The sequence below is a fragment of the Durio zibethinus genome, chromosome 8 (genome assembly GCF_047325235.1).
Source record: "Durio zibethinus cultivar Kanyao isolate XHJ-2024 chromosome 8, ASM4732523v1, whole genome shotgun sequence".
In the NCBI taxonomy this organism is placed as follows: Eukaryota; Viridiplantae; Streptophyta; class Magnoliopsida; order Malvales; family Malvaceae; genus Durio; species Durio zibethinus.
In genome coordinates, this window is record NC_143169.1 from 28858273 (window position 1) to 28880747 (window position 22475).

At 45.5% G+C, this 22475-nt stretch overlaps 1 non-coding gene and 4 pseudogenes across 1 annotated transcript; all 5 read right to left on the reverse strand.

Annotated features, from left to right (window-relative positions):
• Nucleotides 1-506: 506 nt before the first annotated feature.
• LOC149517857 (25S ribosomal RNA) lies at nucleotides 507-2211 on the reverse strand (annotated as a pseudogene).
• Nucleotides 2212-2465: 254 nt separating this feature from the next.
• Nucleotides 2466-2620, reverse strand: LOC149517858 (5.8S ribosomal RNA; annotated as a pseudogene).
• Nucleotides 2621-2911: 291 nt separating this feature from the next.
• Nucleotides 2912-4282, reverse strand: LOC149517859 (18S ribosomal RNA; annotated as a pseudogene).
• A 1602-nt stretch (nucleotides 4283-5884) lies between these two features.
• On the reverse strand, nucleotides 5885-6040 carry LOC149517860 (5.8S ribosomal RNA). The gene has a single exon (XR_016344634.1). It is a non-coding gene; the product is annotated as a 5.8S ribosomal RNA (ribosomal RNA).
• Nucleotides 6041-6333: 293 nt separating this feature from the next.
• Nucleotides 6334-8139, reverse strand: LOC149517861 (18S ribosomal RNA; annotated as a pseudogene).
• Nucleotides 8140-22475: the final 14336 nt, after the last annotated feature.

Consider the following 22475-nt stretch of genomic DNA (forward strand, 5'->3'; position numbering starts at 1 on the left):
ACTTGTACTACACCTCTTAAGTCATTCAGAAAGTCATATTAGAGTCAAGCTCAATATGGTCTTCTCTTCGAGTAGATTTTTCCAAGCCCATTCCCTTGGCTGTGGCTTCATTGGATAGTAGACAGGGATAGTGGGAATCTTGTTAATCCATTCATGTACATCACTAATTAGATGACAAGGCATTTGGCTACCTTAAAAGAGTCATAGTTACTCCCACCATTTAGCCACGTTTGGTTGAATTTCTTTGCTTTAACATTCATACAGAAATTACATTCTGTGAGCATCTACAGGGACCATCACAATGCTTTATTTTAATTAAACAGTTAGATTCCCCTTGTCTATACTAGCTCTGAATCGATTATTTGTCATTTGATGAGCAGCTCAAGTAGTGCACCAGTAGTCACTGGGTTTGAGACTAGGACCCCTATGCCTAGCCCTCAGACCCAATCTTTTTCCCAAGGTTATGAATCCATTTTGCTGACTTCCCTTGCCTACATTATTCTAACTACCAAAGGTTGTTCACCTTGGAGACCTAATACTGTTATGAGTATGATAGGGCAAGAATGGCACTTACTCCTTTGAATTTTCATGGGCCACCAATGGTGTATTGGACATCGCATGATGTGCAGTGCTCTTCTAGCTACTAGACCTTACCTTTGGTTGAGCTATTTTTAGGGTGGGTAGGTCATTAAATAAAAAAGATAACTCTTATCGAGGCTTCTGCCAACATCTTCAAACTTTTTAACATTATTGTAAGCCATTGTGTCCCAATTCAAGAATTTTAACCTAATTCCCTTTCAAAGCTCGCACTGGACACGCTATCAAATGGGCTTCCCCCATCTCTTAGGTTTGACTAACCCATGTGCAAGTGTCGTTCACTTGGAACCTTTCCCTTTTTTAGCCTTCAAAGTTCTCATTTGAATATTCACCACTACCACCAAGATCTGCACTGATGGCCACTCCATCTACACTTACACCTTGGGTTTTGTGATAGTTCTACCATCTTAATCAACCAACACCCTTTGCGGGTTCTAGGTTGGCATGCAATTAGGCACCATAACCTGGCTTTCGATTCATCCTGCATCGGCAATTTTGCTTACCAAAATTAGCTCCCTTTGAGCTCTCAATTTCATGGCATGGCTCAACGAAGCAGCCGTGCTATTCTACCTATTTAAAGTTTGAGAATATCTCAAGGGCATTATGCACCCGATGCCTCTAATCATTGGCTTTTCACAATAGAATTCAGTAAGGGCTTTAGCTATCTTGAGGGAAACTTTGGAGGGAAACAACTACTAGACAGTTCGATTAGTCTTTTGTCCCTATACTCAAGTTAGGTGAACAATTGACACGTTAATATCACTATGGGCCTCCATTAGAGTTTTCTTTGGCTTTGCCTTGCTCAAGCATAGTTCACCATCTTTTAGGTCCTAATAGGCATGTTCACACTCAAACCCTTCTCTGAAGATCAAGGTCAATTGGTAATGCACCCATAAGGGATCCTGCCAATCAACTTCCTTTGCCTTATAGGTTTTCTAGCCCATTAACTCACACACATATAAGACTTTTTAGCTTATGTTTCAAGATGGGCCAGATAGGGAGCTCATAGGCTAATGTCAAGAGCACATAGGTGATGAGGTATGTCAAGATAGTGCATGCTGCATTCCATGATCATAGTGACAATGTCTTTGTGGGCATATCAAAACTCTGAGCTTATGCCACCATTGTGACTTGCATTAGTCCACACTTAGAGCCAATCAGTGGACCAGCTCTTACCTTTCTACATCCAATTGGAGTGCATCACTAGTTCCCATCCATTTCCCTTTTAACAATTTCAAGCACTCTTTGACTCTTTTTCCAAAGTCCTTTTCATCTTTCCCTAATGGTATTTGTTTGCTATCGATCTCTCACCAATATTTAGCCTTGGATAAAATTTACTGCCTGATTAGGGTTGTAGTCCTAAATAACCCAACTCATTGATAGTGCCTTGTGGTGCAATAAGGTCTAGGCACAACAAGGCTCTCACCCTCTCTGACATCCTTTTCCAAGGGAGTTAGGCCTAGTCCACTGGTGAGGATGGTTCTCTAGACTACAATTCGGATGTCGTGAGTGCCTAATTCTTAAACTGGTCTCTTTCTGATTTGCTCGTCATTTTTAGGAAAATCTTGGTAAATTTCTTCTCCTCTACTTATTGATATGCTTAAACTTACTGTGTAATCTTGCTTGACCTAGGGTCACAATACAAGCATTGATTGAGAGATGTAGGTGGTCTAATGGGGTCAAATGGACAACAAGCACATGTCACTAGAGACGAGGCACCTCAAGAGCTTTACCATCGATGGTCACAGTGCTATCATTGTTGGGGACTTACTTTTGGGCCAACTATCACCGATGAGATCATGGAAGGCTATTTTTCACCCCTCTGACTGAAGCCCAATGGGTGAGGGGTTGGAAGGGGAGACGATGCATGACACCCAGGTAAACATGCTTTCAGCCTAATGGCTTGGGTGCAACTTGTGTTCAAAGACTTGATGGTTTACAAGATTCTGTAATTAACATTGAGTATCACATTTTGTTACATTTTTCATCAATGCAAAAGCTAAGATATCCATTGCTAAGAGTCATTTTGGTTTTTTAGGACAAAAAGAGTCACGGTGTCACCTGCACACACACTATGAATAGCATGTTGATGGCATATGCTCTCTTTTTTGTTTCAATTTCATGGTGCGATTCGTGCTAAAGGTTTGTTATTTAGCTACAAGTGATGATACTGATCATTTCACCTACTTGAGAGGCTAAACAAATCAATCGTCATGCACGCCCAAGGTCAGAAGGGGCTTAAGGCACAAAGGCACCCTTGCCCCCTTAGTGTTTTGTTAATGCATTTGTGGGTTGTTCATTGAGCAAGTTTATACAATGATCTTTCCATAGGTTCACCTAAAGAAACCTTGTTATGACTTTTCCTTCCTCTAAATGATAAGGTTCAGTAGATTTCTTATAACATTATGAGCAATGAACCATCCGCATAGCCATGATCCAAACACTTCACTGAACCATTCAATTAGTAAGAGTGATGGGTGATGTGAACAAAGGGTAAGGACATAGTCAACGTGAGCTAATGACTCACACTTACTAGGAATTCCTTGTTCAAGACCAACAATTACAATGATCTATCCCCATCATGATAATATTTCAAAGATTACCTCTCATTGAATACATTAGTCTAGCGTGAATGCAGCCCAAAACATCTAAGGGCAACACAAACCTATTATTGCCTCAAACTTCCTTGGCCTAAGTGGCCATAGTCATTCTAAGAAGCTATCCACAAAAGATCACCTTTATGTAGCTAGTTAGCAAGTTGAGGTCTCGTTCTTTAATGGAATTAACAAGACAAATCACTCTACCAACTAAGAATGGCCATGCAACACCACCCATAAAATTAAGAAAGATCTTTTGATCTATCAATCCTTGCTATGTATGGACCTAGTAAGTTTTTTTATGTTGAGTCAAATTAAGCTACAAGCTCTACTCTTGGTGGTGCCCTTCCATCAATTCCTTTAAGTTTTAGCCTTACGAACATACTCCCTTCGAAACCCAAAGACTTTGATATCTCATAAGGTGTTGGTAGAGTCCTAAAAGTAACATCCATCGATCCATAGTCAACATCATTTATGGTTGACACTAAGATGGTATTTGATCATCTTTAAGCTCCCAACTCTCATTCTTGATTAATGAAGACATCATTGGTAAATGCTTTCATAGTTGTTCGTCTTTCATAAATCCAAGAATTTCACCTCTGACTGTGAAATATGAATGCCCCTGACTATCCCTATTAATCATTACTCTGATCTCAAAGGCCAACACAATAGGATTGAAATCCTATGATGTTACCCTATGCTAATGTATACAAGTGTAGGCTTATTTGAGCACTTTGATTTTTTCAAAGTAACAGTGCCATAGGAATGACCCGGTCAAATAAGGCCAAGATCACATTATTGATAATAGGGATGAGTAAATCGTTGCTCATCGTGAGGCAAGCTAGATGACCTAACCCTAGTTTAGCTATAAGCTTTTTAACTACAACAACTTAAATATACACTATTGGAGCTAGAATTACCATAGCTACTGGCATTAGACTTACCTTCTAATAGATCCTCACTAAGGAATTTAGATTGTACTCATTCTAATTGCCAAACTCATAGAGCCCAATATTGTTCTTTATTGTCTCTACCTCCCTATTTTTGAACACTTTACCATAACATTTAATTGGTAGGAGCAACGAGTGATGTGTACAAAGGGTAGGGATGTAGTCAATGCAAGGTGATGACTCATGATCACTAGGAATTCCCCATTGAAGACCAACATTTACAATGATCTATCCCCATCATGATTAAATTTCAAGGATTACCTAGCTTGTTGGCCAATGCTATGGACTCGTTGGTGTAGCACACATGTGGCTTGGAACATCTAAGGGCATTGTAGACTATTATTGCCTCAAACTTCCTTGGCCTAAGTGACCATAGTCCCACTTGGAGCTCTCAATTTCGTGGCATGGCTCAATGAAGTAACCGCATCATCCTACCTATTTAAAGTTTGAGAATAGATCAAGGGCGTTGCGCCCCCAATACCTCTAATCATTGGCTTTACCCGATAGAACTAGCTAGGGGCTCTAGCTATCCTAAGGGAAACTTCAGAAGGAACCAGATGCTAGATGATTCGATTAGTCTTTCACCCCTATACCCAAGTCAAAGGAAAGATTTGCACATTAGTATCGCTGTGGGCCTTCACCAGAGTTTTCTCTGGCTTCGCCCCGCTTAGGTATAGTTCACCATCTTTTGGGTCCCGACGAGCATGCTCACACTCAAACCCTTCTCAGAAGATCAAGGCCGATTAACGGTGCACCCGTGAGGGATCCCGCCAATCAACTTCCTTACGCCTTACGGGTTTCCTGGCCTATTGACTCACACGCATGTTAGACTCTTTGGTCCGTGTTTCAAGATGGACTGGATGGGGAGCTTGCAGGCTACCGTCGAAAGCACGTAGGTGTTGAGGCACGTCAAGATGACCCATGCTGTATTTCAAGATCACGGAGACAACATCTCCAAGGGCACATCAATAGCTTGTGCTTGGGCTACCGTCGTGACCCGTGTCGGTCCACAGCCCGAATGGATCGACGGACCAACTCTCGGCGTTCCATATACGATCGGGATGCATCTTAGGCCCCTATCCGCTTCCCTCCTGGTAATTTCAAGCACTCTTTGACTCTCTTTTCAAAGTCCTTTACATCTTTCCCTCACGGTACTTGTTTGCTATCGGTCTCTTGCCCGTATTCAGCCTTGGATGGAATTTACCGTCTGATTAGGGCTGCATTCCTAGACAACCCGACTCGCTGATAGCGCCTCATGGTGCGACAAGATCCAGACACAACGGGGCTCTCACCCTCTTCGGCTCCCCTTTCCAGGGGACTTGAGCCTGGTCCGTCGCTGAGGACGCTTCTCCATACTACAATTCGGATGTTGGGGGCACCCGATTCTCAAGCTGGGCTCTTCTTGGTTTCCTTATCGTTACTAGGGGAATCCTAGTAAGTTTCTTTTCCTCTGCTTATTGATATGCTTAAACTCAGTGGGTGATCCCACCTGACTTGGGGTAGCGATGTGAGCATCGATCGAGCGATGCGAGGGGTTCGACGGGGTCCGGATGGACAATGAGCGCTTGTCACTGAGGACGAGGCACGCTGGGAGCTCTACCACCGATGGTCACGGTGTTGTCATTGCTAGGGAATCGCTTTTGGGCCAATCGTAATCGACGGGATCGCGAGAGGCCATCTTCCACCCGTCCCTTTCCCCTGAAGCCCGATGGGTAGGGGGCAGAGGGGGGCGACGGTGCATCACACCAAGGCAAGCATGCCCTCGACCTAATGGCTTGGGGTACAACTTGCGTTCAAAGACTCGATGGTTCACGAAATTCTGCAATTCACACCAAGTATCATATTTCACTACGTTCTTCATCGATGCAAGAGCTGAGATATCCGTTACCGAGAGTCATTTCATTTTTTCATGATAAAAGGAGTCACGATGCTGCCCACGCACGCACCGTGAACAGGATGGTGATAGCCTGTGTGCTTCATTTTTGTTTCGGTTCCTTGGCTTGATTCTCGTCGAGGTTTGTTGTTCGGCAGCAAGCGAGATAACGCCGATCGTTTCGCCCACCCGATAGGGGATAAAAAGCAACCGTCATGCCTGCTTGAGGCTGAAAGGGGCTCAAGGCATGGGGCACCCTCACCCCCTCAGTGTTTTGTTAACGCATCCGTAGGTCATCCTTTGAGTGGGGTTTCAACAACGATCTTTCCGCAGGTTCACCTACGGAAACCTTGTTATGACTTTTCCTTCTTCCCAATGATAAGGTTCAGTGGACTTCTCGTGACATCACGAGTGGTGAACCATCCACGTCACAGTGATTTGAACACTTCATTAGACCATTCAGTCGGTAGGAACGACGACCAGTGTGTACAAAAGGTAGGGATGTAGTCAACGTGAGCTGATGACTAGTGCTTACTAGGAATTCCTTGTTGAAGACCAACAATTGCAATGATCTATCCCCATCACAATGAAATTTCAAAGATTACTCGAGCCTATCAGCCAAGCCTATAGACTCATTGAACACATCAGTGTAGCACGCGTGCAGCCTAGAACATCTAAGGGCATCATAGACCTGTTATTGCCTCAAACTTCCTTAGCCTAAGTGGCCATAGTCCCTCTAAGAAGCTAGCCACGAAGGATCACCTCCGCGTAGCTAGTTAGCAGGATGAGGTCTCGTTCGTTAACGAAATTAACCAGACAAATCGCTCTACCAACTAAGAATGGCCATGTACCACCACCCATAGAATCAAGAAAAAGCTTTCAGTCTGTCAATCCTTACTATGTTTGGACTTGGTAAGTTACACCGTGTTGAGTCAAATTAAGCCGCAGGCTCTACTCCTGGTGATGCCTTTCCATCAATTCTTTTAAGTTTCAACCTTCGACCATACTGCCTCTGGAACCCAAAGACTTTGATTTCTCATAAGGTGCCAGCGGAGTCCTAAAAGTAACATCCGTCGATCCCTGGTCGGCATCGTTTATGGTTAATACTAGGATGGTATCTAATCATCTTCGAGTCCCTAACTTTCGTTCTTAATTAATGAAAACATCCTTGGCAAATGCTTTCGCAGTTGTTTGTCTTTCATAAATCTAAGAATTTCACCTCTGACTATGAAATACGAATGCCCTCGATTGTCCCTATTAATCATTACTCCGATCCCGAAGGCCAACATAATAGGACCAAAATCCTATGATGTTATCCCATGCTAATGTATACAACCGTAGGCCTATTTTAAGCACTCTAATTTCTTCAAAGTAACAGCATCGGAGGAATGACCCAAGTAATTAAGTCTAGGAGTGCATCGCTGGCAGTAGGGACTAGCAGACCGATGCTCATCGTGAGACGGATCAGATGACCCAACCCTAGTTGTAACTACGAGTTTTTTAACTACAACAACTTAAATATATGCTATTAGAGCTAGAATTACCGTGGCTGCTAGCATCAGACTTGCCTTCAATGGATCCTCGTTAAGGGATTTAGATTGCACTCATTTCAATTGCTAGACTCATAAAGCTCGGTATTCTTATTTATTGTCACTACCTCCCCATGTCAGGATTGGGTAATTTACGTGCCTACTACCTTCCTTGGATCTGGTTGCCGTTTCTCAGGCTCCCTCTCTGAAATCAAACCCTAATTCTCCGTTACTCATCACCACTATAGTAGGAAACTATCCTACCATCGAAAGTTGATAGGGTAGAAATTTGAATGATGCATCATCGGCACAAAAGCCATATGATCTGTCGAGTTATCATGAATAATCAGAGCAATGAGCATAGCCTACATCAACCTTTTATCTAATAAATGCATCCCTTCCAGAAGATGGGGTTTGTTACACGTATTAGCTCTGGAATTACTACGATTATTTGAGTAGTAGATACCATCAAACAAAATATAACTAATTTAATGAGCCATTCATAGTTTTACAGTCTGAATTAGTTTATACTTACACATGCATGGCTTAATCTTTGAGACAAACATATGACTATTGGCTGGATCAACCAGGTAGCATTCCTCCGGGACGTTGGCACCGTGTGGGCCTTGATGCATCGATCGAGTGGCGGAGAGAGCCTAACGCAGAGTGGAAGCATCATACGTGTCAAGCACATGGAATGCATAACATCAAATGAATGGGGGCTGAAAGCTTGAGCTCGCTAAATGTTTCGCATCTAAGAGCATGATCGAACACCTGTGCACCAATACAGCCATAGAAGATTGGGTGGCACACTTGGGACACTGGCCATGATTGACGTCTGACTCGTAACCCCTTGAGACACGAGACGGATGAGGGATGGTGAGACATCTGGTTTGCATCGATTCAGGTATGCAGCACAGGATCCTGATCGTGCCCCCATGGTATGACGATCGCATGAGGGAGATTGAAAAAGATGACGGGTCAACAGTTCAATGCATCAAGCACGGAGCTTGTCGACACGCACAACCATAGCACCACTCATATGCCCATTGTGTACAAGTGGCAGCATCCACGCGCGTTGGTCCACAACCCACCCGATCATTTATTCGACGAGCGAGTGGAGGAAATGACATGCGAGGCCATGCCATAACTGCTTGGCAAGAGACAAACACAAGCAAGGGCCACGAGATAGCCCCTACCATCCGACAGGCAACAACGACATGATACGACCAATGCTTGGCCTGGCCAGGACCGTACACGTGAGCTCTGCTAACACCACCCCAGGGGGACGTTGCCCAATTTAGGGACTTGTTCCTGGGATCTTGGGTAGCATCGGTTGCATGCACAGCCTCGTCGAGGCCAAGGTATTTTTATGGTCGATGAAAAGGGACCGCGAGACTGTCAAATATCGAGAGACTTGGCTGGGCCAAGCTCGCAACTATAGCTTCTACTCGTACCACCCCAGGGAGCTGTTGCCCAAATCAGGGACTTGGTTTGGGGTCTAGGATAGTAACCACCGCATGCACGGGCTCAACATTGGCTTTCTTTTTTCGTATGCAGGCCAACCGATCGATGCCATGGGTGCCTGCTGGTCACCGGAGCAACTAGTCATCGGACAAAATGATCGAAAGGCATGCACGCCCTATATTTTGCTTGAGGAACGTTGCCCTGAGTGTACGCAATGGGAGGCCCATCATGCACACTTACTCCCTCCGTGGGGGGAAAAGAGGGTGCCAGACCACCACCCCCTAAAGAGTATTAGAGATTTTGCAGATATGCTACCAGTAGACGTTAAAGTGTCTGAATCAGGCACACTTTTTCCAACATAGGCATATCCTGCATCAAGGGTGAGCGATGCCGATGGTGGTCGAGGCACGTGCCCGCACTCAGGGCTAGCGCGTGTTGATGGTGTTCGATGCGATTGCCTACACCAAGGGCCATCTTTTGTTAATGCTAATCGACGTAGGTGCCCGCATCAGTTCTAGCTTGTGCACATACTGATTGAGGCATGCATGCACTGATGGCGATCGAGGCATCTACCCACATCAAGGCCCAGCACGTACTGATGGTGTTCGAGGCAACTGCCCACACCAGGGGCCATCTTTTATCGATGCTGGTTGAGGAATGGCACATTCTGATGAAGAACAAGGTAAGTGCCCGCACCAAGGGCCAGCTTGTGCCGATAGAGGTCGAGGCTTGTGCCCGCACCAAGGTCCAGCATGTGTTGATGGTGGTCGAGGTAACCGCTCGCACCCACTCGAGGCATGTGCCTGTGTTACACCCTGGGTGGGAGTGCCAGGGACATCAGGCGCACCAGCACACGAGCTAGAGGTTGAGGCCTGCACACCAGGTGCATTGGCTGGTATTTACATGTAAGACCTAGGAGATAAGGCTAGAACACCGGCCCAGCTTCCAACCAAATCTTTTAGAAGCTTACAGGATCAGCAAGAGCCTTCTGGTAGATTTGGTTAACCCTAGGATTCAGGAGTTAGAATCTCGATTGATTGTAATCTTTGTAATTCCTTGATTTTAGCCTTTGTTCAAGGGATATTGCCATTAAGTGTAGCTAGAGCCTCAACTATAAATAGAGGGTAGCTTCACCCTTATTTGTACACCATCAAACACTTCTGTTTCAGTGAATATAGAGCATATTTCCAGCATTTTGCCTTGTTATCCTATTTTTCTTTGACTTGCGTAATTAGCCCTTTCCATTATTTTAGTGCCTGTACACTTGTGTTTTAGGCTGACTTAGGCATAAATGAGGGGATTCCAAGCCTAAGGCCGCACGGATTTTGAGTGTGAGGTTAGAGCTTGTGACAGTTGGTATTAGAGCAAGTTAGGTTTTGCGTGTTTGTGTTGTGCAGGTTAGATTGTGATTAAAGAGATGGCATCCCAAAGCAACATTGCTAGCCAACAACCAGAGGCCCAAGAGCAGGGGTGTGGAAGAGGCAAAAAAGCTAGTTCAAGAGATATATGGTCTACCATAGACGATAGGCTAACCAAGGTGGAGGTGACCATGGGTGACATAAGGGAGAAGCTTGAGGAAGTGGAGACTCACATTGCATCACTGGACTCCATGGGGAAAGAGATCCAAGGTGAGCTACAAGCTGCTATCAATAAAGGTATGGACGTGATAACCCAAAGGAATGAGGCCTTAGAGGCTGAAGTGCTGACCTTACGCAATGGCATGGAGGCCATATGCTAGCGGATGGAGGAGCTTGCCAGTGAGCTCACTGCTTGCAAGACTGCCATTTGGAATGGCATGTTTGCTAGAGTGTCAAAGTCTAGGATAGATGTCCCCAAGCCTAAAGAGTTCAAGGGAACTAGGGCGGCCAAGGAAGTAGACAATTACCTATGGGGTATGAAGCAGTATTTCCAGGCTATGGGCATACGAGATGAGATAATAAAGGTAAGCACCACTGCTATGTATCTCACTGATGTAGCCTTATTCTGGTGAAGGCATAGGTGTGATGATATTAAGTGTGGGAGTGCCAAGATTGGAACCTGGGCAGAGTTTCAAAAGAGTCCAGAGAGTAATTTTACCAGTAGTATGCTAATGATGAGGCACAAGCAAAGCTACATAAGCTGAGCCAGCAAGGGGACATAAGGGAGTATGTTTAGAAATTCTCTGAACTGATGCTACAGATCTCAAATCTAGGTGAGAAGGATGCCTTATTTGCTTTCATGGATGGGTTAAAGCTGTGGGTGAAGCATGAGCTACAACGGAAGGGAGTTTATGACTTGGCTAAAGCCATGACTAGTGCTGAGTCCTTGATAGAGTTTAAGCCTCTGAACAAATTCAAGTCCTCCAAGCCCAAGGGTAATTGCAGGGACGAGAGGGACCAGAAGAAACAGTCCAAGGGGAAGGATCGTGATCGGGAGTCCAAGGATGGGGATGAGACCGTTCAACCAAGGATGGTGAAAATAAGCCACCAGCAGGTAAATGGAAAGCAAAAGGGGATCGAGAGCCACTAGTATGCTACCTATGCGGAGGGAGCCACATAGCGTACAATTACCCATAAAAGGGCAAGCTGGCTACTATAGACAAAGAGTTTGATGAAGAGCCAGAGACAAGGGCAGCAAAGCTTGGGTCACTGGTGCTTAATGCTATCCAGAGTAAGGGGAACCATAAGCTAAAGGGCTTGATGTTTATAGATTTGATGGTTATGGGTTAGAAGGTGAGCGCACTAGTGGACACAGATGCCTCACATCTTTTCATTTCAGGTGATGGAGCCTAGAAGCTCAAACTAAAGGTGTAGAAAGAGACTGGTACCATTAAAACAGTGAATTCCAAAGAGGTTTTAGCCATTGGAGTAGCGCGGGGAGTGGAGTTACAACTTGGAGACTGGAAAGGCAAGGAGACTATAGAGGTAATACCCCTTGACAACTATGAGTTTGTGATTGGGTTAGATTTCCTTGTTTGGATAAATGCCCTCCTTGTGCCTTTTACCAATTGCATTTTCATCTCGGATGCACGGTGCCAATGCCTAGTACCTTTAAGGAGAGGATCGGGAGTTGGGTCACGGGTGGTGTCAGCCATCCAATTTGCCAAGGCGGTAAGTAGAAAAAAAGACACCTTCTTGGTAGCCCTGAAGTATGATGAGCTAAGGGAAAAGGAGATCGAGTCACCCTTGGAGGTGCTGAAGGTGCTAAAAACCTTTAGTGATGTAATGCCTGGAAAGTTGCCTAGCCAGCTACCACCTAAGAGGGAGGTGGACCACAAGATCGAGCTGGTGTCGAGGCCAAGCAATCAGCTAAAGCCTCCTTACCGAATGTCCCCATCAGAGTTGGAGGAGTTAAGGAAAGAGCTCAAAGTGTTAGTTGATGTTGGCTTTATCAGGCCATCGAAAGCACCATATGGTGCACCGGTTCTATTCCAGCGCAAGCATGATAGGTCGTTATGGTTGTGCATAGACTATCGGGCTTTGAACAAGCTGACCATCAAGAACAAGTACCCTGTCCCACTTATTACGGACTTGTTCGACAAACATGGGAGTGCAAGGTGGTTCACTAAACTGGATTTGCGGTTGGGTTACTACCAAGTCATAATCGTAGAGGGAGATGAGCCAAAGATAGCATGTGTCACTGGTATGGTTCATATGAGTTCTTGGTGATGCCTTTCAAACTCACGAATGCCCCAGCAACATTTTGCACCCTTATGAACAAGGTACTTCAATTGTTCTTTGATCGATTTATTATGGTTTATTCAGATGACATTATGATCTACAACCAGACTTTGAGAGAGCATGTAGACCACTTGAGACAGGTGTTCGAGGTGTTGCAGGTGCACAAGCTATTTGTCAAAAGGGAGAAGCGCTCATTCACCCAGCAGGAGATCCCATTCTTAGGCCATATAGTGGGAGATGGCAGGATACACATGGATGAAGGCAAGGTGCATGCCATCTTAGAGTGGGAACCACTAGCCAAGGTCGCTGAGTTGAGGTCACTTTTTGGGCTAGTTAACTACTACAGGGGCCTACAAGATCAGTTGGTACCTCCTGGCAGATTTGGTTGACCCTACGATTCAAGAGTTAGAATCCTGATTGATTGTAATCTTTGTAATTCCTTCATTTTAGCCTTTATTCTAGGGATATTGCGATGAAGTGTAGCTGAAGCCTCAACTATAAATAGAGGGCTGCTCCACCCTCATTTGTACACCATCAAACACATCTGTTTCAGTGAATACAGAGCATATTTCTAGTATTTGCCTTGTTAACCTATTTCTCCTTAACTTGTGTAATCAACCATTCCCATTGTTCTAGTGCCCACACACTTGTGTTTTAAGCTGACTTAGGCATAAAGGAGGAGATTCCAAGCCTAAGGCCACATGAATTCTGAGTCTGAGGTCAGAGCTCGTGACAGTTGGTATCAGAGTAAGTTCAATTTTATTTGTTTGTGTTGTGTAGGTTAGATCATGATTGAGGAGATGGCATCCCAAAGCGACGTTGCTAGCCAACAACCAGAGGCCCAGAAGCAGGGGCATGAAAGTGTCAAGAAAGCTAGTTCAAGAGATATATGGTCTACCATAGACGGTAGCCTGGCCAAGGTGGAGGTGACCATGGGCGACATGGGGGAGAAGCTTGAGGTAGTGGAGACTTACATTGCATTGCGAGACACCATGGGGGAGGAGATCCAAGGTGAGCTACAAGCTACTCTCAATAAAGGCATGGACATGATCACCTAAAGGAATGAGGCCTTGAAGGTTGAAGTGCTGACCTTGCACGATGGCATGGAAGCCATGCGCCAGCGGATGGAAGAGCTTACCAGCAAGCTCACTACTTGCAAGACTGCCATTGGGAATGGCATGTTTACTGGAGTGTTGAAATCAAGGATGGATGTCCCCAAGCCTAAAGAGTTCAAGGGAACTAGGGCGGCCAAGGAAGTAGACAACTACTTATGAGGTATGAAGCAGTATTTCCAGGCCATGGGCATGCAGGACGAGATAATAAAGGTAAGCACCATTGTTATGTATCTCAATGATGTAGCCTTATTGTGGTGGAGGTGTAGGTGTGATGATATTAGGCATGGGAGTGCTGAGATTGGAACCTGGGCAAAGTTTCAAAAAGAGTTCAGAGAGTAATTTTACCCGTAGTATGCTGATGATGAGGCACGGGCATAGTTACGTAAGTTGAGCCAGCTAGGGGACATAAGGGAGTATGTCTAAAAATTCTCTGAACTAACATTACAGATCTCAGATCTAGGTGAGAAGGATGCCTTATTTACTTTCATGGATGGGCTGAAGCTGTGGGTGAAGCATGAGCTACAACGGAGGGGAGTTCATGACTTGGATAAAGCCACGACTAGTGCTGAGTCCTTGATAGAGTTTAAGCCTATGAACAAGTTTGAGTCCTCCAAGCCCAAGGGTAAGGGTAGGGACGAGAGGGACTGAAAGAAATAGTTCAAGGGGAAGGACCATGACCTAGAGTCGAAGGATGGGGACCGAGACCATTCAACCAAGGATGGTGAGAGGAAGCCACTAGCAGGCAAGTGGAAAGCAAAGGGGGATCGAGAGTCACTAGCATGCTACCTATGTGGAGGGAGCCACATAGCACGTAATTGCCCACAGAAGAGTATGTTGGCTGCTATAGACAAGGAGTCTGACAAAAAGCCAGAGATAAAGGCAATAAAGCTTGGGTCATTGATGCTTAATGCTATTTAGAGTAAGGGGAGCCGTAAGCCAAAGGGCTTGATGTTTATGGATCTAATGGTTACGGGTCAGAAGGTGAGTGTACTGGTGGACATAGATGCCTCACATCTTTTTATTTCAGGTGATAGAGCCTAAAAGCTTAGACTAAAGGTGCAGCAAGGGACTGGTACCATTAAAATGATGAACTCCAAGGAGGCATTGGAGTAGCACGAGGAGTGGAGTTATAGCTTGGAGATTGGAAAGGTAAGGAGACCATAGAGGTAATACCCTTTGATGACTATGAGTTTGTGATTAGGTTGGATTTTCTTGTTCGGGTTAACACCCTTATTGTGCCTTTTACCAATTACATTTGCATTTTGGATGCACAGTGCCAATGCCTAGTACCTTTGAAGAGAGGGTCTAGAGTTGGGTCACGGGTGGTGTCAGCCATCCAATTTGCCAAGGTAGTAAGCAGAGAAGAAACTCCTTTTTGGCAACCCTGAAGTATGATGAGCCAAGGGAGAAGGAGACCAAGTCACCCTTGGAGGTGCTAAAGGTCCTAAAGACCTTTAGTGATGTAATGCCTACAAAGCTATCTAGCTAGCTACCACCTAAGAGGGAGGTAGACCACAAAATCAAGCTAGTGTCCAAGGCTAAGCCACCAGCTAGAGCCTCTTAGCGAATGTCCCCACCAGAGTTGGAGGAGTTAAGGAAGTAGCTCAAAGAGTTAGTTGATGCTGGCTTCATTAGGCCATCGAAGGCACCATATGGTGCACTGATTCTATTCTAGCACAAGCATGATGGGTCCTTATGGCTATGCATAGACTACCGGGCTTTGAACAAGCTGACCATCAAGAACAAGTACCTTATCCCACTCATTGTGGACTTGTTTGACCAACTTGGGAGCGTAAGGTGGTTCACCAAGCTGGATTTGAGGTCGGGTTACTACCAAGTTAGGATCGCAGAGGGAGATGAGCCAAAGACAGCATGTGTCACTCGATATGGTTCGTATGAGTTCTTGGTGATGCCTTTCAGACTCACGAATGCCCCAGTAACATTCTGCACCCTTATGAACAAGGTACTTCAGTCATTCTTTGATCGATTTGTTATGGTTTATTTAGATGACATTATGATCTACAGCTAGACTTTAGGAGAGCATTTAGACCACTTGAGACAGCTGTTTAAGGTGTTACGGGTGCAGAAGCTATTTGTCAAGAGGGAGAAGTGCTCATTCACCCAGTAGGAGATCCCATTCCTAGGCCACATAGTGAGAAATGGCAGGATACATATGGATGAAAGCAAGGTGCATGCCATCCTGGAGTGGAAACTGCCAACCAAGGTCACTGAGTTGAGGTCATTCTTTGGGCTGGTTAACTAATACAGGCACTTCATCACAGGTCACTCAGCTATAGCCATGCCATTGACTGAATTGCTCGAGAAAAAGAGAGCATGGGAGTGGAGCACAGGGTGCCAGGAAACCTTTGACAGGTTGAAACAGGTTATGATCGAAGAGCCAGTCTTAGCCTTGCTAGACCATGCCAAGCCATATGAGGTGCATACAGATGCATCAGACTTTGGCATAGGGGGCGTGTTAATGTAGGAAGGACATCCAGTAACGTTTGAGAGTAGGAAGCTGAACGAGACTAAGCATAAGTACACAGTCTAGGAGAATGAGATGATTACAGTGGTGCACTGCTTGCACACTTGGCACCATTACCTATTGAGGTCAAGGCTCATGGTTAGGATGGACAATGTGGCAACCAGCTACTTCTAGACGCAGAAGAAGCTGTCCCTCAAGCAGGCGAGATGGCAAGATTTTTTTACGAAATTTAATTTTCAGATGGAGTACTAGCCAGGGCGAGTGAACCTGGTGGCAGACGCCCTGAGCAGGAATGCTAACCTTGCTGCCATTAGTCAACCAAAAGGGTCACTATTACCGTACATCAGGAAGGGACTTGTACATAGTCCTACAATCAAGGCTCTTTATGGAGTATGCCCAGTAAGGTAAGACTAGGTGATTTTGGGTGCAAGATGGTTTGTTGTACACCAGGGGTAGTAGACTATTTGTGTCGTAGTATGGGAAGCTCTGCAAGGAAGTTTTGCAAGAGTGCCATGATTCAAGGTGGGTTGGACATCAGGAGTGAGTCGTACCTTGGTGCTGATCAAAGATCGGTACTACTAGCCATACATGAGGGACGATGTGGAGGCATATGTGAAGACTTGTCTTGTGTGCCAACAGGACAAGGTAGAGCTCAAGAAACCAGGCAATCTCTTGGAGTGATTGCGAGTGCCAAAGTGACCATAAGAGAGTGTTTCTCTTGACTTTATAGTCTATCTACCTGAAGCAGAGGGGTTTGGAAGCATCATGGTAATGGTGGACAGGTTTTCCAAATATGGAATCTTCATTCCAGCAACTAAGGAGTGCCCACTCGAGGAGGCAGCTCAATTGTTCCTGAAGAACATGGTTAAGTACTGAGGAGTGCCAATGACCATTGTTAGTGGTCGGGATGGGCATTTCACAGGCAGGTTCTAGACTAAGTTGATCAAGCAGTTGGGGTTAGACTTGAACTTTTCCACCAACATGCATCCACAGACCGATGGGTAGACTAAATGTGTGAATAGACTATTGGAGGTCTACCTCAGGCATTATGTGAGTGCCACACAAAGGGACTGGCCAAAGCTACTAGATGTTGTACAGTTTTCCTACAATTGCAAAGGAGCGAGGCAACAAACCAGAGCCCATTTGAGGTTATGATAGGGCAACAACCACTAACACTCGATTCGATTGCTGTAAGTTATGCAAGGCCAAAACCAGTAGAATACAAGTTTGCCAAGGCATGGCAAGAGCAGACTGACTTGGCTAGAGTCTATCTACACAAGGTGACAAAGAGGTCGAAGAAGTGGGTAGACCAGAATAGGCGGGACATGCAATTCCAGGTTGGAGACTTAGGGTTGGTTAAGCTGCATCCCATTATGCACTATAGGGGGCTACACAAAGGCCTAGTTCAGAGGTATAAAGGACCTTTTTGAGTAGTCAAGAGGGTAGGCAAGGTTGCCTACAAGCTGGATATGCCACCCAAGTCGATGGTACACCCGATGTTCCATGTAAGCATGCTCAAACCATTCTATGAGGATGAGGGAGATCCAGGATGGGCAGAGTCAAAACGTGCACCATTGGGAGCAAGGACCTAATATGAGAAGGAGGTCCATAGCATCATAGCTGATCGAGAGGTGAGACGAAAAAACTATCAACCAAGATAAGAGTACTTGGTGCACTGGAAGGGACTTCCAAATAGTGAGGTGAGCTGGGAACCAACAGAGGACTTATGGTAGTTTGAAGACCAGATCAGGTAGTACCATGCAGAGGATACAACGAGGACATTGCGTAATTAGGTGGGGGAGAATGTTACCCCTGGACGGGTGCACCAAGCACATCAGGCACACCAACAAGCGAGCCAGATGTTGAAGCCAGCACACCAAGCACACTGGTAGGTATTTGCATGCAAGGCATAAGAGAGAAGGCTAGAATGCCCGCCCAGCTTGCAGGTTAACCCGTGAGGCTAAGGCCTGGCCTACAGGCTGTCCGTACCACATCCAGAGGGGTCCAAGGTGGGAGATATATAAGTGAATCTTTTGAAAGCTTATAGGATCAGCAGGAGCCTCTTGGCAGATTTGGTTGACCCTATGATTCAGGAGTTAGAATCTTGATTGATTGTAATCTTTGTAATTCCTTGATTTTAGCCTTTATTCTAGGGATATTGCCATTAAGTGTAGCTAGAGCCTCAACTATAAATAGAAGGCTGCTACACCCTCATTTGTACACCATCAAACACTTCTGTTTCAGTGAATACAGAGCATATTTCCAGCATTCTGCCTTGTTATCCTATTTCTTTTTAACTTGCGTAATTAGTCCTTTCCGTTGTTCTAGTGCCCACACGCTTGTGTTTTAGGCTGACTTAGGCATAAAGAAGGAGATTCCAAGCCTAAAGCCACATAGATTCTGAGTCTGAGGTCAGAGCCCGTGACAGTTGGTATCAGAGCAAGTTCAGTTTTACGTGTTTGTGTTATGTAGGTTAGATCATGATTGAAGAGATGGCATCCCAAAGTGACGTTGCTAGCTAACAACTAGAAGCCTAGGAGTAGGGGTGTGGAAGAGGTGAGAAAGCAAGTTCAAGAGATATATGGTCTACCATGGATGGTAGGCTGGCTAAGGTGGAGGTGACCAAGGGTGACATAAATGAGAAGCTTGAGAAAGTGGAGACTCACATTGCATCGCTAGACTCCATGGGGGAAGAGATCCAAGGTGAGCGACAAGCTACTCTCAATAAAGGCATGGACGTGATCACCCAAAAGAATGAGACCTTAGAGGTTGAAGTCGTGACCTTACGCGATGGCATGGAGGCCATGCACCAACGGATGGAGGAGCCTGCCAGTGAGCTCGTTGCTTGCAAGACTGCCATTGGGAATGGCATGTTTGTTGAAGTGTCTATGTCCAGGATGGATATCCCCAAGCCTAAAGAGTTCAAGGGAACTAGGGTGGCCAAGGAAGTAGACAACTACCTATAGGGTATGGGGCAGTATTTCCTGGCCATGGGCATGCAGGACAAGACAATAAAGGTAAGCACCGCTGCTACGTATCTCATTGATGTAGCCTTATTGTGGTAAAGGCGCAGGGGTGATTATGTTAGGCATGAAGCGCGAAGATTGGAACCTAGGCAGAGTTCCAAAAAGAGCACAGGGAGTAATTTTACCCAAAGTATGCTGATGATGAGGCACGGGTAAAGTCGCACAGGCTGAGCCAACAAAAGGGCATAAGGGAGTATGTCCAGAAATTATCTGAACTAATGCTACAGATCTCAGATCTAAGAGAAAAAGATGCCTTATTTGCTTTCATGGATGGGTTGAAATCATGGGTGAAGCATGAGCTACAACGGAGGGGAGTTCATGACTTGGCTAAAGCCATGACTATTGTTGAGTCCTTGATAGAGTTTAAGCTTTAAGCCTCTGAACAAGTTTGAGTCCTCTAAGCCCGAGGGTAAGGGCAGGGATGATAGGGTCCAGAATAAGTAGTCCAAAGGGAAGGAACGTGATCGGGAGTCCAAGGTTGAGGATCGAGACCCTTTAACCAAGGATGGCGAGAAGAAGCCATTAGTAGGAAAGTGGAAAGCAAAGGGGTACTAAGAGCCATTAGCATGCTACTTTTTATGGAGAGAGCCACATAGCCTGCAATTACCCACAAAAGGGTAAGCTGGCTACTGTAGACAATGAGTCTGACGAGGAGCCAAAGTCAGAGGCAATAAAGCTTGGGTCGTTGGTGCTCAATGCTGTCTAGTGTAAAGGGAGCCGTAAGCCAAAGGGCTTGATGTTTATGGATCTGATGGTTGTGGGTCAGAAGGTGAGCGCACTGGTGGACACAGGTGCCTCACATCTTTTTATTTCAAGTGATGGAGTCCAAAAACTCAGACTAAATGTGTAGAAAGGGATTGGTATTATTAAAATGGTGAACTCCAAAGAGGTTCTAGCCATTGGAGTAGTATGAGGAATGGAGTTACAGCTTGGAGATTGGAAAGGCAAGGAGACCATAGAGGTAATACCCCTTGACGACTATGAATTTGATTAGGTTGGATTTCCTTGTTCAGATTAACACCCTCTTTATGCCTTTTGCCAATTGCATTTGCATCTTGGGTGCACGATGCCAATGCGTAGTGCCATTGAAAAAAGGGTTTAAAGTTAGGTCACGGGTGGTGTCAGCCATCTAATTTACCAAGATGGTAAGCAGAGAAGAAGAAACCTTCTTGGCAGCCATGAAGTATGATGAGCCAAGGGAGAAGGAGACCGAGTAACCCTTGGAGGTGCTAAAGGTACTGAAGACCTTTAGTGATGCAATGCCCGTAAAGCTACCTAGCCAGCTACCACCTAGGAGAGAGGTGGACCACAAGATTGAGCTAGTGTCTGAGGTCGAGCTATCAGTTAGAGCCCCTTACCAAATGCCCTTACCAAAGTTGAAAGAGTTAAGGAAGTAGCTCAAAGAGTTAGTTGATGTTGGTTTTATCAGGCCATCGAAGGCACCATATGGTGCATCAGTTCTACTCCAGTGTAAGCATGATGGGTCGTTATGGTTGTGCACAGACTATCGCACTTTGAACAAGCTGACCATCAAGAACAAGTATCCTATCCCACTCATTGTGGACTTGTTTGACCAACTTGGGAGCGCAAGGTGGTTCACCAAGCTGGATTTGAGGTTGGGCTACTACCAAGTCAGGATCACGGAGGGAGATGAGCCAAAGACAGCATGTGTCACTCGGTATGGTTCGTAGATGTTGATCGAGGCATGGCACGTATCGATGGTGGTCTAGGCAAGTGCCCATACCAATGGCTAGCTTGTGACGATGGTGGTCGAGGCATGTGCCCGCACCAAGGCCCAACACGTGCCGATGGTGCTCGAGGCAACCGCCCTCACCAAGGGCCATCTTTTACCGATGCTTATCGAGCCATGCATTTGTCGATGGTGCTTGAGGCAAGTGCCTATGTCATAAGCTCCGACCATAGACTCAAAATCTATGCGACCTTAGGCTTGGAATCTCCTCATTTATGCCTAAGTCAGCCTAAAACATAAGCGTGTAGGCACTAGAGCAATAGGAAGGGCTGATTATGAATGTTAAAGAGAAATAGGATAACAAGGCAGAATGCTAGAAATATATTCTGTATTCACTGAAACAGAAGTGTTTAATGGTGTACAAATGAGGGTGGAGCAGCCATCTATTTATAGTTGAGGCTCTAGCTACACTTAATGGCAATATCCCTAGAATAAAAGCTAAAATCAAGGAATTACAAAGATTACAATCAATCAGGATTCTAACTCCTGAATTCTAGGGTCAACCAAATTTGCCAAGAGGATCCTGCTGATCCTACAAGCTTCCAAAAGATTCACTTGCGTATCTCCCACCTTGGGCCCCTCTAGATGTGGTGCGAGCAGCCTGTCGGCCAGGCCTTGGCCTCACAGGTTGGCCTGCAAGCTGGGCGGGCATTATGATCTTGTTTCCTAGGCCTTGCACGCAAATACCCATCAGTGCACCTGGTGTGCGGGCCTTAACCTCTGGCTCGCATGCTGATGTGCCCAACGAGACCACCTAGGGCGTGACACCTGTATGAAGGGCCAGCTTGTGCCCATGATGGTTGAGGCAAGTGCCCATACCAAAGGGCAGCCTGTGCTGATGATGGTCGATGCATGTGCCATCACCATGCGCCGTCATGCGTCATTGATGGTCGAGGCCTTGGCCAAACTTTGATTTTGAGACACAGTGCACATGCTGGGCTCGGGCATGTGCTGGTGCCACCTTTTTTTTCCTAGGGCACCATCGTCGGAGCATCGTCAGAGAACCTGACCGGTGGCATTGAGGGTTCCGACGATTGGGGGGGCCGGGGGGTGTGCACACATGATGTGCGATGGGTGCTGGTACTTGGCCCTTATATTGGCCCCTATCCCTTGACAAACCTTGAGAACTCACACCCTCTTAAAGAGCATATGAGATTTTATAGGTTTGCTGCTAGTAGCCATTCAAGTGTCTGAAATGAGGATTTTTTTTCAAATGGTCACAAAATCTTCTACACTTCAAGTTTTTAGATGAATTGTTTTGTGCATGCCAAAAAAAATACAAGGATCACGTCTACCAAATTTGGGGCTAAAACTCCTTCTAAAAAAATTTTAAAAAATCTCGAACCGTAAAAAATTTTGAAAATCATGAAAAATAGAAAATGAGTCATCTTGCCATGAAACTTCACATGAAGGCTTAGGGGACCATT